This window comes from Neofelis nebulosa, chromosome 4 (genome assembly GCF_028018385.1).
Source record: "Neofelis nebulosa isolate mNeoNeb1 chromosome 4, mNeoNeb1.pri, whole genome shotgun sequence".
NCBI lineage: Eukaryota > Metazoa > Chordata > Mammalia > Carnivora > Felidae > Neofelis > Neofelis nebulosa.
The window spans coordinates 127,433,573-127,451,355 of record NC_080785.1 but is presented as its reverse complement, the minus strand read 5'-3'; the positions used below and the strand labels follow the sequence as shown (position 1 = coordinate 127,451,355).

The 17,783-nt window shown below is 38.1% G+C and overlaps 1 protein-coding gene across 12 annotated transcripts in view; it reads left to right on the top strand.

The window, feature by feature from the left end:
- The window catches only part of CHL1 (cell adhesion molecule L1 like), a 201,534-nt gene that overhangs the window by 37,177 nt on the left and 146,574 nt on the right, over positions 1-17,783 (top strand). For 11 of the 12 annotated variants that reach the window (XM_058726192.1, XM_058726197.1, XM_058726196.1 and 8 more), the window contains exon 2: positions 13,563-13,642. The exons of the other annotated variant lie outside the window; for it this stretch is intronic. The gene's annotated coding sequence lies outside the window, so the exon portion shown is untranslated. The remainder of the gene's footprint in view (positions 1-13,562; positions 13,643-17,783) is intronic. 12 annotated transcript variants of the gene reach the window in all.

Sequence of the window (17,783 nt, the reverse complement as noted above, 5' to 3'; positions counted from 1 at the left end):
CATTAAATATAGTATTTTTCTACATGTTGTTTTTTAATAACTAAAAAAATTATGTTAATTGACATTTTAAACTGACAGTGTATCTTTAGATTTCATTTCTTATTCTCCATCACCACAAATGTATCTCACCATAAATGTGTCGGTGGTATCCTCAACTGTACTTTCAACCTCCTGAGCCCAATGCAAATTTTGTTTTAATAAATATTTTTCACAGCATCACTAATGATATTCAACTCTTCGTGTCTAAAATTTGTGGATATCCCTTATATTTCTGGTAGATTTGCTGATCAGTTTTTGGCAGGAATGAAAGACATGGCAACCCCTACTGGTTGACCAGAAAGTTATGCTTAGAATTCACATATTCATCTCTCTAACTGGGGAGTACTTTGGTATCTCCCATGTACTGAGCTCATTGTGAGGAAGCACTGGGGAATCGTGGGCTCGACCCACATATCGGCAGCTTGTTACAAATTATTAATTCGGTCTTTTGAGTAACACCATTATGTTTGTATATCATTCTGCTTGCACAAAGTTTCCTGGAGTCTTCATACATAGTTATTTTGATTTGGTCTACATAAAGATATTATGACAGTTGTCATTGAATTGCACAATATATTCTGCATTAAAATTAATAAGAATTATTTTATTATAATAAATAAGTATATTTAACTTATTAACATTAAAATTTAGAGTCTATCAATAACTAATTAACATTTAGAGTCTATCAATGACTAACATTTAGAGTCTGTCAATAAATAACTAGTCTGCCTCAACTTTTAGACATCTTTTGACATCTCTTTTTTGCAGTTTTAGATTTTTTTAAATTATTGAGTAATTTATTCATGCTTTGCTGATTAGCTCTTTATTTTCAGTTTTACAAGGTAGGTTTTGCACTTAGATATTTTTTACACAACAAACTTTCCATTTGCAAGTTAGTGTATATAAAATAATTATGTTAGACATTATCTATTTTTAAGTGAAACATTTTATTTTTTTCAACCTTTTTGAGGTATAATTGACACATAAAAATTGTATATTTAAAGTGTGCAACATGATTTTATATACATATGCATTGCCAAATGATTACCACAATCAAGCTAATTAACACATCCACCACCTCACGTAGTTACCTTTGGTGTGTGTGTGTGCGTGTGTGAGTGTGTGTGTGTGTGTGTGTGTGTGTGTGTGTGTGTGTGTGTGGTGGGAATACTTAGGATCTATTCTCTTAGAAAATTTCAAGTGCACAATACAGTGTTATTAACCCGGTAATCACTAGATAATAACCAGGTAATTACCCTGCTCTGCATTAGTTCCCCAGAACTTAACCTTCTTATAACTGAAAATTTGTACCCTTTGACCAGCATCTTCCTATCAGCACCCCTACCCAAGTCCCTGGCAGCTACCACTCTACTCTTTGCTTCTGTAAGTTTGACTTTTATAGAGTCCACAGATAAATGAAATCATAGATAGTATTTGTTCTCCAGTGTCTGACTTATTTCAGTAGTGATATGTCCTCCAAGTTCATCCATGTTGTTGAAAATGGCAGGACTTCCTTCTTTTTTATGGCTGAGTTATTTTTCATTGTGTGTGTGTGTGTGTGTGTGTGTGTGTGTGTATGTGTGTGTGTGTAATCAATGTTTGTTTATCCATTTGTCCATTGGCAGTCACATAGGTTGTTTCCATAGCTTGGTTATTATGAATAATGCTTCAGTTAACATAGGAATGCACATACTGCTTTGACATACTGATTTCATTGACATTATCTCTGTTATGTGGTTTACCATTTACAAACGCTTACTGCCACTCTCTGAGGGTGGTGAGGCAGGTTTTGTTAGCCCCAGTTAAAGAAAGGAAGATGTAGGCACACCTGAGTGTCTCAGTAGGTTAAGCACGCTGGGCATGGAGCCTGCTTAAGATGCATGTGCTCGCTCTCTCTCTCTCTCTCTCTCTCTCCTCCCCTCCCCCCACCCTCTGCCCCTTCTCTGTGGGATGAGCACTCTCTCTGTCTATAAAAAAAAAAAAAAAAGGATGATACAGAAGTTTATGGTAGTTGTCACCTACTCAGGGGTATAGCTAGTGAGTACCAGAGTTGGTGTTTGTGTTACCATCATTTAACTTTACATCTTAGACTGGAATTTTCTAAGCTATTTTGCTCCCTTCTCCATTCAAGGACCTTCTGTGAAAGGAACCAAGGAGCACTTAAAATTTTTCCTCTAAGGTAGGGGCTGAACTCATTATCTTAGACTGAATCAATTCAGGCTTTTCTTTTATCCCCATTCTCTTTAGTTCCTATTGAATCAAGACTTTCAGCATCCTTGAAACCTTGGCTTTATCTGAGAATACCAACATATAAACTGGAGTTAGCATCCTGATACATAAATCTGAATTTGTCATTTCCTGCTAAAATCCCACAATGCTCTTCTGTTTTAAGATGAAGTTTAATTATCTAAGCATGACATTCAGAGCTGTTCACTCTGTCCCTGCGATTCAGTTTTTCAGCCTAATGTCTATTTTTTCTATTCTCTGCCCTCATCTTTCGCCTCTAAAACTGAGAATGCCTTGCTTTCTTGCTCTTGGTTTCTTCTCCTGTTCTCCCCTAGTGCCCCCCCTCTGGCATTAGAATGCCATTACTTCCTTTTCAGTTTCATAAACTGGCCCATTTACATACCTTGCTCAAATAACTATGCGGGGGGGGGGGGGGGGAGGGGGAAGGGTTTTATTTCTTACTGTGTTTATTTTGATGCAAAAGGTAACTTATGATCATTAAAAAGTGTCTATTAAATTAGATCATCTTTAATCTCTCTTTGCCCCTTTATTCCAGTGTTGTTTCCCACAAAGCTGTAGATATATACGATTATTTTTGGCAAAATTGAGCTCATACTCCATATAAAATTTTGTGGTATTTTATTTCATCTAATATTATATGAAAGTTCAGCATTCAGTATTCTTTGAAAACACAATTTTTCAACCTACAAAATTGTCTAATACATAGTCATATTCTAGGAACTTAATTATTTCTCTACTACTGAGCATTTAGGTTGTTACCAAAATTTAGTTTTATAAGTTACACTGACTAAATATGATTTTACATTCACGTTTGAACATATCTCAATATGTTTAAACTTAAGCAGGTTTTCTATTTGTGTGAAGACTGGTTTAAACAGAATAACATAAAATGGTATGTTAGGTCATTCAGTAAGGTAAGACGTTTATAACGTTTTGTACAGATATGCAGTATATGATTTTTACGTATTTGTATATATATCCATACATGTGTGTATATGTGTAGTTATAGCACTAGTTGAATATTGATATATTAACTGGGGGAGGAAATGCACTTAGTAATTTTTAACTTTGACAGATGATTTTTGTTTTATTAAATATATATGCACATATGTAATAAACATATATTTATTTTTTATAAATACATGCATAGGTGTGTATGTGTGTGTATACATAGCTATTTATATTTTACCAGATCTCTACAGTAGACATTTATTACTCTTTGGATAAATCAAAAAAAAAAAAAAAAAAGAAACCCTAACCCACACAGTTATCCATCTTAACCAATTGCCATCTCCTTCTAAGTTTTTCTAACATGAATTCATAAGTAAAAAATGAGTTTCTCATCGGTGGAATACTAAAACCACTTGTAAATTATTTGTCTCCTAGGGTTCACTGTGGTGTGCGATCATAAGTAGCTATCAAGACTAAAATACAGACAGTACTGAAAAATACTCGGAAGGTGGACAGAGGACTGAAACTTAGTCTTCTTCTGTGGGAGAGTTACTGAGTGTAGCCCTAGGCATGCTTTGGGGAAGATGAGGGGGAAGCAGAGATTCTGAGGCTCATAAGCCAGTGGTGCAAGAACTGTAGAGATTGCTCAGGGCTTGAAAGCTGTTTGAGCAAATACTCTGACTAAAGCAGCAGGTGGAGTGGCTCAAGCAGGAAATTGGGAATAATATCCTGGGATTGGATTTGTTTAGACAATTCCTGTTTCTAGGACATAGGGCTCTCCATTCATGGGCGTGCCTTGACCATTGTGCCGGATGCAGAATAGTCAAGTCATAAATACTTGAATGAATGAATAAAGATGACCTTGTACATGCTTTCAGATAGAAAGTATTACCAGTATTATTGGGCTCCTGAGTGGCTCAGTCGATAGAGTGTCCGACTTCAGCTCAGGTCATGATCTCGCGGTTAGTGAGTTCAAGCCCCGCGTTGGGCTGTCTGCTGACAGCTCAGAGCCTAGAGCCTGCTTCGGATTCTGTGCCCCCCTCTCCCTCCGCCCTACCCCTGCTTGTGCTCTGTCTCTCTCTGTCTTTCAAAAATGAATAAACATAAAAAAATTAAAAAGAAAGTATTAGCTATATTACCTGGTTTTCATACCTAAATGTGCCTGCAAGATATATGTACTTGAGTTTGACTTTTAATGACTTAGAATTCCATTCTTTAATCATGATTGAAAATACATGTCTGACTACGCTTGCAGCCTAAAGAGGAAGAGTCTGGTTTAAAAGTGTTCTGAGGGGCGCCTGGGTGGCGCAGTCGGTTAAGCGTCCGACTTCAGCCAGGTCACGATCTCGCGGTCCGTGAGTTCGAGCCCCGCGTCGGGCTCTGGGCTGATGGCTCGGAGCCTGGAGCCTGTTTCCGATTCTGTGTCTCCCTCTCTCTCTGCCCCTCCCCCGTTCATGCTCTGTCTCTCTCTGTCCCAAAAATAAATAAAAAACGTTGAAAAAAAAATTAAAAAAAAAAAAGTGTTCTGATGCTATTACAATGCCTATGGCAGTATTTAAGACTATCACAATTATAAAGCTGTATCCTGGGGAAATGGTTTTGCAATCCTAGACAATATGTAACTTCTTTGTGCTTCAGTTGTTCTACCTTTAAAATGAGGAACTTAAAGACAGAACGTTTTTGTCTACCTCATAGAGTTGTAAGGATAAATTGAATTCATAAAATAAAAGGGGCATCTGGGTGTTTCAGTCGGTTAAGCATTTGACTTCACCTCAGGTCATGATCTCATGGTTCCTGGGTTCAACCCCCGCCTCAGGGTCTGTGTTGACAGCTTGGAGCCTGTAGCCTGCTTCGGATTCTGTGTCTCCCTATCTCTCTTCCCCTCCCCTGCTCATACTCTGTCTCTCAAATATAAACAAACATTAAAAAACAGCATAAAACAGAAGAGTGCCTGGCATACAGCAAACCCCATGTAAATGTATCCTATTGTCATTAATGAACGAGCCAGACCTTGGTATTAACTTCTCCACAGCCAACTGATTTGATCAGGATTTAGTCAGAGGACCTTTGCTTTTCTGGTATCTGAGATTATCATCATATACATTTTGGATCGTACACAAAAGCAGAATACTCCTCAGTTGATTGTGTTCAGAATTGCAGATTTGTTATGGACCTTTTTACTTCCTGGGGAGACAATCTACAATTGCATTGGAAAGTAATATAAAATCAGAGCTAGATGCTCACTGAGATCTAAAAGATGATCTATTCAGTTTATTCTTAACATAAAGCTTTGGCATTTTGCTTATTACTTTCAAAACCATTTCAAACATGATTTCATTTGATACTAATACTACTCTCAACATAATTAAGAAAACAAAGAATGCCCCTGCCCATCAGACACCAAGGTGACAAACGGGATGAGCAGGTCCATAAGAGGGGCCTCTGGCCTCTGGCAGGTGGGACTTTTAAGTTGTATGATTTGGAAAACAAGAGCTTCCCCCTTTGTGTTACAGGGTTCTAGTCCAAACTTTGTGATTTGACCAGGTAATGTGGTTGAAACCTGGCCTCCAGTGTTGTTCTGCTACCTCAGTATTCATGGTTCGAAGACCCCAGATGGTGCCATGTGGGGCCAGTGCCCTATACATGTCCCTCAGGTCGTTCTCTATCACCCTGAGGCTATTCTGCTACAACTACAATTGTCACCTCTCAAATAGCATTGGAGTAAATCATGTCCACATTTGATTGCAAAAAAATGAGTTGATAATTTTCCCCAGGTGATAAAGCTAGGAAGTAGCAGAGCTCATTCATTCATGCAGATATTCATTGATCACCTGCTCTGTGCTACGTTTTGGGATAGTCTCAAAACTCCTGAGTTCCTGAGTGTAATTGAAACCATTGGTCAGATCCAGGTCCTTCAGGGTCAGCCATCCATAAAGAAGGAAAAATTCTTGCTTTTTTAAAAATGTTTTTTAATGTTTATTTATTTTTGTCAGAGGAAGAGAGAGACAGAGAGAGACAGAGACAGAGACAGAGAGCATGAGTTGGGGAGGGGCAGAGAGAGGGAGACACAGAATCTGAAATAGGCTCCAGGCTCCAAGCTGTCAGTCCAGAGCCTGGCGCAGGGCTTGAACTCACAGACAGCGAGATCATGACCTGAGCCGAAGTTGGACCCTTAACCGCCTGAGCCACCCAGGTGCCCAGAGAAGGGAAAGATTCTTGACAGGTGTATTTGTTCTTCACAATGTTCTCAAATGGTAGTTGCAAATACACTGAAAGTAGGGTATAAACCCTACTTTTTGTTAAACTATGAGTACACTTGCCAAAAAATAGGTATCAACTTTCTGGAAGCTAGGTATTTCTTTAACATTTATTATAACCTATTGTAGTAAGAAAGTTCTATAATATATGATTTGTTCTCAGTTTATTTCCAAGGGATCTCTCCCGTTTCAAGATTCAGCAGTCCAAGATTATAGAACATATAATTATATTCACTTCTCCTGTATCCTTCAAGATTTTTATTCATTTTGGTCTGTCCTGTATATTCATCTTTCAACATTAAAGATTTCTAATCATTTAATATTCCCTTGTATTAGAGTTCATGACCCCAGCCTCTTGAATATTTTTTTAGTTGCCCTTCCTTTTCTTTCAGCTTCATTATGAGACTAATTTTTCCTGTAATCATAGACTTTTTTTAAATGTTTGTTTATTTTTGAGAGAAACAGACACAGAACACCAGCAGGGGAGAGGCAGAGAGAGAGAAAGGGAGACAGAGGATCTAAAGTGGGCTCCATGCCTACAGCAGAGAACCTGATGTGGGGCTAAAACTCATCAACCACGAGATCATGACTTAAACCGAAGTCAGACGCTTAACCAACTGAGCCACCCAGGTGCCCCAGTAATCATAAACTTTGAAGGCCAAAAGAAACTAAAAAAATTGTTAGCATTCTCATGTTGTAAGTAAGGATACTGAGACCTAAACTGGTTAAGAAAGCAGTGTTTCTGAACCATTAATAAGCAGTGTTAGTGATAGAGCTAGTAATAAAATTCACTGGGTCTTCTGACTTACCCTGGAATATCCTTTGCTAATTTCTCTACATGATGCTCCTTAACACATTTGGATATATGTCTTTAAAGTAGTAGGAGACAGGGGTGCTTGGGTGGCTCAGTAACTTTTGCTCCAGTCATGATCATGGTTTGTGAGTTCAAGCCCTGCATTGGGCTTTGTGCTGACAGTGTGGAGCCTGCTTGGGATTCTCATTCTCTCTCTCTGTCTCTCTCTCTCTCTCTCTCCCTCCCTCCCTCCCTCCCTCCCTCCCCCTCTCACTCTCACTCTGCCTCTCTCTCTCTCTCTCTCTCTCTCTCAAAATAAAGAAATAAACTTAAAAAAAAGTAAATAGAGAAGTAATTCCTATGTAGTCCTTTTCTCAAACTCAAGGTACATTACACGAATGATGCAATAAGGAAGTCAGGCTAGAGTAGATAAAGACATGGGCTCTGAGTTACATCGACATGTTCACATCATGGCTGTGCCACTCATTCTCATTGTGATCTTGTACAGAATGAAATCTTGTGATCTCCAATCTATTTAAGTTCATTGCGTCTTCTATAAAATTAGCGTCGGTAGTACCTAACTTAGAGGTCACTTGTGGATAACAGATAATTTGCTTAGCACACCATGCAGCACAAAGTATGTCTTCAATTAACGTTAGAAGAAAATCACAAATGACCCTTATTAGGGGGTCAGTAATTATTTTTGAGTCAACACATGCTGAAACTAGTAATCTGAAATAGAGACTCGTTTCTTTCAGAGTGTTCATTCAGAGGTATTGATAGGAGCAAATTCAACATTTTCATACTGCTTGTGTCAAGTTTTGCTTATAAATAATATCCAAAAACAAATTTTGCTGTTGGTCATAGTTTTCCTGATTCCTGTTTTATTGTACATCATTTTATGTTAAGCATATTGAAGAATTTCTGTTGTGTGCTCATTTTTACTATACTACCAGCTTATATTCCAGGGAATATTAGGTGCGTCATATATTATTTTCTTTTTAAAAGATACTATATTCATTCTAAAAAATTGAATTGAGCATCTTGGTGCACATTTTGAGTATATGGACTTTACTGATTTGAATCAAGAACTCATTCCTGTCAGGCAGATGCTGGTTGATGACAGAAAGGAAGGTGTTTTCAATCCCAACTTTTTAAGAATATTGACCCAAATATTGACATAAAGCTGATGTGCTCTCAGTCTACTTTTTAACTCAGTAAAAAACCCCAGTGTTTGAAGATTAATTGAGATTAGGTACTTAAAAAGAAAGAAAAAATGAAAAAATAGTCACTCTTGATTCCAAATACATCTATATACTGCCCCCCCCACACACACCCCACAAATATATAGAATAGGCATTTTCATTCATTGTACATTTATTAAGCAACCAGTATTTGACAATTTGACAGCCACTGTGCTTGGGTACCAGGGAGGAAAAAGAGTTGTTGTTCTTGTTGTTTTCTGGCCTTAAGGAACTCACAAGCTTGCAAAAAACGTGATTAGAGAAATTCTTCTCTGTCTTGTGAGAGTAGGACCTGTAACTGCTCACACTTGCAGCTTCTATAGCAGTTGTCAACGTTCCTATGTCACCATTTGGGGGAACATGATTTTCTCATGTTGGCTGAGTTTGAAGGGTGTCTCTGTGATCAAGTGCTCCTCCTGGCCTCATTGACTGCCTCTGGTTGGTTGTGGGCTTCTGTGCTGCCCCTCCGGTTACTGGATACCTTGTAGGTCCCAGCCCTGAGCTAAGCAGTTTATACACATCAGTCCTTACCCTCACACCTATCCTGCAAGAAAGATACCATTATCCCTTATTGCCTATGAGACCGTTGATGTTCCAAAAGGTTATGTCATTAGCCTAAGGTCACACAGTGAATAAGTGCACACTCACTTTATTTTCAGCTTCTCTGTCTCTTTTTCCTCCGTGTTACAGTGTCCCTTTTGATAGGCACAGTGGCAGTAGGATGGGACCACTTCCTCTAATGGTGTGTGACATTCACACCTGTGACTGTCAGTTTGAGTAACTGTGAAGTACTACTACTTCTTATACGTGTAGCTTTCATACATTCACTCATTAATCCATCCAAAATGTATTTATTAACCTTCGTTATGGTGCCAGGCAGTGATGCTAGAATTACAGTAACAGTCAAAATGTGCCCTTATTGAACTCAAGATTCATTGTGTTAAATACAGAGTGAAACCTAGCAGGAGTAGCCATTTGGCCTTGAGTTAATTTTATCTACAATGCATTTGCAGTTTACATATGATGTGTTATAAATTCAATGAGTAAAGAGAATTCACCTAAACATACGCTAGGAGGCTGGGGAGCCCGGGTGGCTCAGTCGGTTGAGCATCTGACTCTTGATTTTGGCTCAGGTCATGATCCCACTAGGATCGAACCTGTGTTGATCTCCACACTTAAGATTCTCTCTTTCTCCTTCTACCCTTCTCCCCTGCTCAAGCTCCTTTTAATCTTATTTATTTATTTTGAGAGAGAGAAAGAACTTGGGAGAGGCAGAGAGAGAGGGAGAGAAAGAGAATCCCAAGCAGGCTCCACATTGTCAGTACGGAGCCAGACTTGGGGTTCGAAGTCAAGAACAGTGAGATCATGACCTGAGCCTAAATCAAGAGTCAGATGTTCAACTGACTGAGCCACCCAGGCACCCTTCTAAAGTAATTGTTTTTAAGTTTATTTATTTATGAGAGATAGAGACAGCATGAGTGGGGGAGGGGCAGAGAGAGAGGGAGACATGGAATCCGAAGGAGGCTCCAGGCTCTGAGCTCTCAGCCCAGAGCCTGACACGGGGCTCGAACTCAGAAACCATGAGGTCATGACCTGAGGCAAAGTTGGACACTTAACCAACTGAGCCACCCAGGCGCCCCAAAAAGAATTTTTTTTTTTAATGCTAGGAAGGTGCCGTGTAGAAAAGTGACGTATCATCTGTGAGTAATTCTTCTGCAGCCAACTTTTACTCCACGACTGGAAGAGATCGCCATTTCTTTTGCTGAGCACCTGATGAAGTTATTGGTTGGCTTTTAGGGGCCACGTTGTATGAAAAGTACTATTTTCTATTACTAAATAACATCAGAGCAGCAAGGTGTTCATATTAGGAAGGCCTGTGGACCCAAGCTTAACCTGATTCACAGCTGCTGCCATAAGTATCCTTTTCACTGAGTGGACCAGCCTCATCCAGCCTTAACGCCTCTTGCTTTTGAGCAAGTTCTCTGTCTCCTCTAGGGTGCTTTCTCTCCCTTTCTGTGTTTTGTTTCCTCACGTGAGTACAGTTTAATTTGATGTACCTAAACTATGTATGTTTTTTTCATTCATGCTTCTTTCTTCCCCCAGTAAAAAGGAAACATAAGGGTCAAAGGCCCATTTTGTTTTAATATACTTTAAAATTCTTTAGATTTTTCTGTCACTATTTCTATTAATCCTCCCTTTGCATTTGGTAGGTATATTTATTCAAATATCTAAAGTAGAGGAAGCGTAGGGACATTGGAAAAAGAAACAAACAACTATCCTCTAAGAATAAAAAAAAATAAGATATTGGTATCTGTATCAATGATGGTGGAAGGAAGGGTAAAGGCTTGTAGGTTAAATAAAGTCAAAGGATAATATATCTTGTAAATATGATCAAAGTAGAATGAGAAAGACACTTTCTTAGACTGTTGTATTGTTGCGTCTGTGTGTATACCCTTATCCTTAAAAATGTTTGAGCCTATACATCCAGTATATGTATATCCCAATTATACAGATACATAGTGTGCCAAATGTTACTCTAAGAAAACAGGAATTAAAAAGAATGAGATAGGGGCACCTGGGTTGCTCAGTGTGTTAAACATCTGACTCTCAATTTTGGCTCAGATCTCATGGTCTGTGCCCCACTGTTAGTGCAGAGCCTCCTTGGGATTCTCTCTCTCTCTGCCTCACCCCTGTCCACACACTCTCTGTCTCTTTTTCTCTAAATAAATAAATAAACATTAAAAGACAAGAAATAAGATGATTTTAAAATAACATGTATACTTATGTATGTATATATAGATATTGTAATATCAATATAAATGTTTTAATATGTATTTTTATTTCAAATATATGTTATATAATATGTATTTTTATTTATGTTATATATATATGTATATATATGTGTGTGTATATGTATATATATATATATATATATATATATATATATATATATATATATACATGTTGCATTCTAAAGGATTGTCAGTGTACCCTATTTTAGAGCTCTTATACCTACAATATGAAATAATGAAAGGAGACCTAATAATAAGAGATAATTCCTTATATACACCACTGCCGCACACACACACACACACACACACACACGTTGACTGGATTACTTGCAGAGAACTTATATCCATGATTAATGGGAATGCTTTCTCAAGCAGAGTTGAACGAAGCAGATGAGAGCTCAGCAGGCATGTGCTGTCGCTGTGAGCATACAAATAAGTTTGATCAGTAGCTACAGCCTCATGCCTAATGCCTAACAATAGTCTTGAAAATACTAAGCGAGGGTGTGGATAATTCAGCGCAGGCACTGATCCCTGTTGTCATGGGTGTCACTGACAGTGTTAAGAAGGTGAGAGCCATTGGGAAGAGCCACCTATAGTACGTGCGTGATATGGATGGGTTTTGGAGTGATGTCTCAGAGAGACGTAATATTGGAACTACAGCTCTCTGGCTGTAGAATATACCCAATTTGTGATTTTTTTTTATCACTGGGATAAATATAGAGGACATCCTATGTCCCATCATTTAAGTTCAGCCTCAGTAAGTGGGGCAGGACAATCAGCAGATCCCATTTGGTATCAATGTGTGCAAACATTTCATTTCTTTTTTTCCCTATTGAATGACTGTCGTGACGCATAGAAGATTCTGGACACAGGAAAATGAGGATGGCTCCCTCTGCTCCTCTACTTAGGTCAAACTTCCAGTAGCTTGGTAGAACTTAGTAAACACAGTAATACTCTAACGTTACATACCAAGGACCCACTGGTTAGGAGCCATATTAAATGTTGTTTATGCGCTGTTAGTTTTCCATAAACAATTCTGTGTGTTATATTAATGCAGATAATAATGGTGCCAGGAGTAGGCCTAAAGGGATCGAAATGAGGTCACTAAACAAGAGTATACAGGGCACAGTCTGCAGTGTGTCACTTGGTCAATTGGACAGCAGTAGGGACTATTTTTACACTTGCCAGAGTGGAAGTTGTTTTTCATTGTATTGGTGTGAAGTTCTCTGTAGAGGCCTTGCAATCTGTTTATAACTTTTTGGCAACAGCTTTTGGAAGAAGGCCAAGGATACTGTCAAATAATGCAAAGAAAGCAAGTGAATTGCTTAGATATTTTAACCATTCTTCTTTCTCCTAGGACCCAAAATACTGTAGTTTTAGAACTATCTTTAGTAATTTCTATCAGAATGAGTTAGAATTACTACATGGAATTTAGCTCTTCTGAATGATGCTCATTAAGCTCTGACAACTGGCATGCAAAACCAGTTCTTTGACTTTTTTGACTGTCCTTATGCTCAACAGAAAATCTTAGCTTTTCAAGGTGTACTCATGGGACATGATAAAAAGGCTTATAAGCAATCTTTTAGGGATTGGGGACCAATTGTCAAATCATCCAGCAATTAATTAACAGTGAAGTGATTGTGTATATTGGTTGAAATACTTTTTTTTATTTATGTTGATTTTTAAAAAGATGGGAGACTTGAAGTTATCACACCTGGGTGAAAGCTGGTCTCTTGAATTAAAAGCTTATGTTAACTGTGTAATTCATAGAGTTCCAATCCTGGAGAGTGTTTCCTCAGAGAGTTCTCCTTGCTTTAGTCTCTACTGTTTTATGTTGACATACTGGTCACAGCCTCAGACAAAAGCAAGGGGCTATTGTGAAAAACAGTTCATGGAGGACTGCCAAGTAGAAATTCCTACAAATTGTGGTCTGTTGCAAAATACTTGAATTTGTGAGAGAAGACATGTCAATAATTTTTTCAATGAGAAGTGTAATTACATGACTGTTTTCTGTGTGTCTGCCCTCTCTGCTTCATTTATTCATAGACAGGAATCTGCAAGATGTCTTTTTATAGCAACAGAGCATTGTTATTGTTTAGGCATTTGGGAATTTTTCTGAGGGGTGGAGAGAAAGAAAAATTAAACCAGTATTTTGTAACAGGGAAAAGGTAAACATAAATGTAAATGATTTTTAGCTGAAAATGATCTTCATAATTATAACTTTCAAATCTATCTCTAGGTGCCGTAAACCGCAAACAATGACCCTGTCTTAATACTGCAGACATATTGTAGTGGAACTAAGGGGAACTGAGCTTACTGGTAAGAATATTTTACTTAATTAGTTGCTTTATGCATTTTTGAGTGCATTTAATTAATGCAATGCATAGTAGAAGAGTATAGCCGGAGGACATGGACCAGGTATGGTACCTGTGAGGGGGGTGGTGGTGGTTGTTTTAAATTTTATTAAAATGCTGGCTTATTTTTGAAAGGGCGAAACCCTTAACTAAAAGTTATTTTTCCCTTAGCTGACCTCTTGGCATATTTGAAAGTTGCATCCTGGTATTTACCTAAACGTCATCTTTTTATAGAAAATGAATTGCACCTTTGGGATCTGAGAAGATCAGCTGTTTAAGGGGCTTGAAGTTTTAGTGAGAAAACCTGTATTTTCGTCAGTCAAACAGAACTTACCTCTTCATGGTCTGGAGGGCTTTCAGCTTCAGTAACTGTCCCTTGGATTTGGATCAATGTGAAATCTGACCTGAATCCTCCTTTGGAGTTTTTTCACATTCTTTGTGCAGTACCAGACCGAATTGTAGTTAATTTCAAAAAGTTTGGAAGAGTGAGAAAAATCCCCTTTCAAAGGCCAGGCACACAACGATGTGGTTATGGGAAAGTTAGTTACCTCTTTTAAACCTCTAATTCCTGATTCGTAGAATTTGAGTAATAGCTGTGATTGCCTGTAGGTACAGGTTAAATTGGATTATTTTGATAACACTTATTAGCTCTGTGGTTAGCCCATAATACTGTTCAGTAAATGTCAACAATTACTATCATTGAGTTTTTAAAGACAAAGTGATTTAAGGGAAAAAAATGGTATTTTTTCCCCATGATGATACAAATGAAAGAATAATATTATTCTTACTTTCTCAAGAGCACATTTCATTACCAATAATATAATATGTGCTCCTGAAGGATTAAGATACTATCTGGGGCATGTGGTCTTTCTATATGCTGGTTGTAAACTGGGATCTTAGTAACTGTAAAATAATGAAGACAGTGTGGTAACAGATGAAGCACCGTGACTTTGAGTCATTGTGAACATACTTACTGCTTGGTAACCAGGAGAGGCTTTCTAAATGAATAAGGGACTACTCCAAGAATAAGTCTAGGGGGGAATTGCGTGTGTGTGCATGTGTGTGTGTGCATGTGCATGTGTGCATGTGCGTGTACGTGTGTGTGTGTGTGTGTATGTTCTTTGAATAAATTTGGCCTCTTTGTCTCATTCACTTGAGTGGTTCTGTTCCTCCACTATGTCTAGATCCTTCCTTTGGAGCTTAATCTGAGAGGGTTACACTGCATAGAGTTTCTAGTTCCATCTAACCTCCAGGCCTCCTACAAGATTAAAAAGCATTTGCTATATACACTCATATTCTTAGAGAAAACTCCTCCTGAAGTCTAATTAGTCAAATCCTTTGATGATGGTTGGCAATGAAGTACACTTATTGTGTCAAAACACTGTATAGTCTCATCCTAAGTGAATTTCTAGTTTATAAGAAACTTTGGTAAATCTTTTCTGAAATTAAAGGATGAAATACAATGTCCAAGGTATTACAGTTGGAAAAAGTTGTTATCACACTACTGTGAGAAACCTTAATTGTAGTGGTCTCATGATGATGTGTTAACAACTGTGTCTTTTGACATGGTGAAAATGGATGGCAACCTGCAAAACAACTCTTCACTCCTAGCTTTGCACTCTTCCCTTTATTTCTTTTAAGTTACATTCATTTTCTTGTGTTTTTCTTGATGACTGATCAAATTATTCAATTTTACAAAACCAGTTCCCTTGCCATCAGTTTACATCGTGGTGCTTTAAAAATTCATCTATGTATCTTCCAGGAAGTGTTTATGGAATTAAAGTCCTTGGACATCCTCCACCCACCCCTCCACATTTAAGTGTTAAATTTCTTTTAAAAAAATTTTTAATGTTTATTTATTTCTGAGGGAGAGAAAGAGAATGGTGGGGAGGGAGGCAATGGAGGGGCAGAGAGAGAGGGAGACAGAGGATCCAAAGCAGGCTCCTTGCTGACAGCAGAGAGATCATGAGCTGAGCTGAAGCCGGAGGCTTAATTAACTGCACCACCCAGGTGCCCGTAAGCATTAAATTTCTTTTGAAAATTTTTCATTTGGAGCACCCTTGCCCAAAAGCCAAAAGAACCTCCTGAAAAAAAAAAAAAAAGGAGTGAAATAATCCCCAATAGTCTGGTTAGATTATAATATGTGAATACTAATTTTGCTGTTTTTTAATACCATAATTTATCTAACCTTTTGTTCACAGCACAAGCTACAATTTAAGTGTTAGAAATTTTATGAACTTGAATATGGGCATAACAGATTAATGCGTTCACTTATACATTTCACTCATTATCTATGTATAACTAATCAAAAGATGATATTATCCATATATCCTAACAGAAGGCTTAAATAGTTGAATGACAGACGATATTTTTGTAGCAGAAGGTCACGAAAAAATATGTGCTTTGTTAAATATGGTGTGTCACCTTGGGTCACCTGCTGAGGCTGGTTGATGGTGCTTATCTCTACGCACTCTTTGCTCTCTTCCTTCTACTGATTTATGGGCTTGGGTGGGTTCTATTCTATCAAAGACTAGGCTGCATATTCTAGGATGTAAGAGAGAGTACTCTTTTCATTTAGGTCTTAGCAAAGTGCTATTATGTGAGAGAAGATTCTAGCTGCCTCCCCTTGCTGGCCTGTGACATTTTCATAAAGGTATTATTTTCCAATGACCTCCAGATCCACTGGCAGAGACCACTCCTATGTTTCGTTATGTCAGGGCTTGGCTCCTATATTCTGGAGAGAATAAGATATAACAACCTTTCCTTTTAGAAATGATCTCAGTGCAGTGTGCTGTATACACTGCATGTGATGGTGCATTTTCTGTGTCCTGACAGAACCTGACAGGGGCTATGGGATGCCCAGATAGCTAGTTAAACATGATTTCTGGGTGTGTCTGTGAGTCTGTTTCCTGAAGACATTAGCATTTGAATTGGTAGACTGACTGAAGAAGATCTACCTCACCAGTTTGAGTGGGCATCATCCAATTCATTGAGGACCATTGAATGAATAGAACAAAAATGCAGAGCAAGTGTGAATTTGTTCTCTGTTTGAGCTGGAATCCCCATCTTCTGCCCGTGGTCATCAGGGCTCTTGGTTCTTGGGCCTTTGGAATCACACTGAATTGCACCGCTGGCTTTGCTCGTTCTCCTGTGTGTAGACAGCAGATCATGAGATTTCTCAACTTCCATAATATCATGCAAACCAACTCCTATAACAAATCTCTTTATATCTTTCTTTCTGTATATCCTGTTGGTTGTGTTTCTCTGGAGAACCCTCTTACCTTGCACAAATGCAAGTTACTTGGCTGATCCTCCCTGTGTCTTGTTCAAACTGTGTTTACGTGCCCTCAACTCAACTGCAATTAATTGTTCACACATTTGTCTTATGAATACATCTTTGAGGACACTGTGCTGTTCAAATATATATTCATGTTATTAATACTGAGCATGGAACCTAGAACATACCGGATGCTCTATAAAAATGGAGAGACAAAGAAAGGAAGAATGAAGGGAGGAAAACGTTATCTTGAGAAATGATACCTGAACACCTTCTGTGGTAAATTCCAGGATTGCTTTTCCAGGTTCTGTAGTCTAGGCAGTCTTGTTAGGAGTTTCTAGTCTCAGACTTGGTTTCTGATGAATTTTAATGTTCCCTAAACTGTCCTCTCTCTGATATCCCTTGTTAGCTGGTTGAGACCTGGTTTTATCATCGGTATATGGCTAACTCATTTCAGGACCTTTAGGAAGTAAAAGGATGAGGTATTGTTGAGTGTCTTGCAAAATGGAAATTTCTCTCAAGAAAGCCTAAGTGGAAGATAAGTAAAATCAACCTCCTCAGAAAAAATTCTCTTCTTGAGAATAACTGTTAGTTTTTAGCATCTTTTGAAATGAGATAATCAAAAGTGGTAAGATTCCATCGGCTGCTAAATATTTTGTGTGAATAATGTTTCATATTTCAGAGTGATGATACTGAACAGCATCCTCTTTCTTTTCTAGGTTATAAGCACGTCAAGACTACCTCCATGCCCTTGTCCCAGAATTAATCATTCCTATCCATATTTGATGTTTACACCTTTTAAATATTTATAGGCTGTTATGTTCCTTTA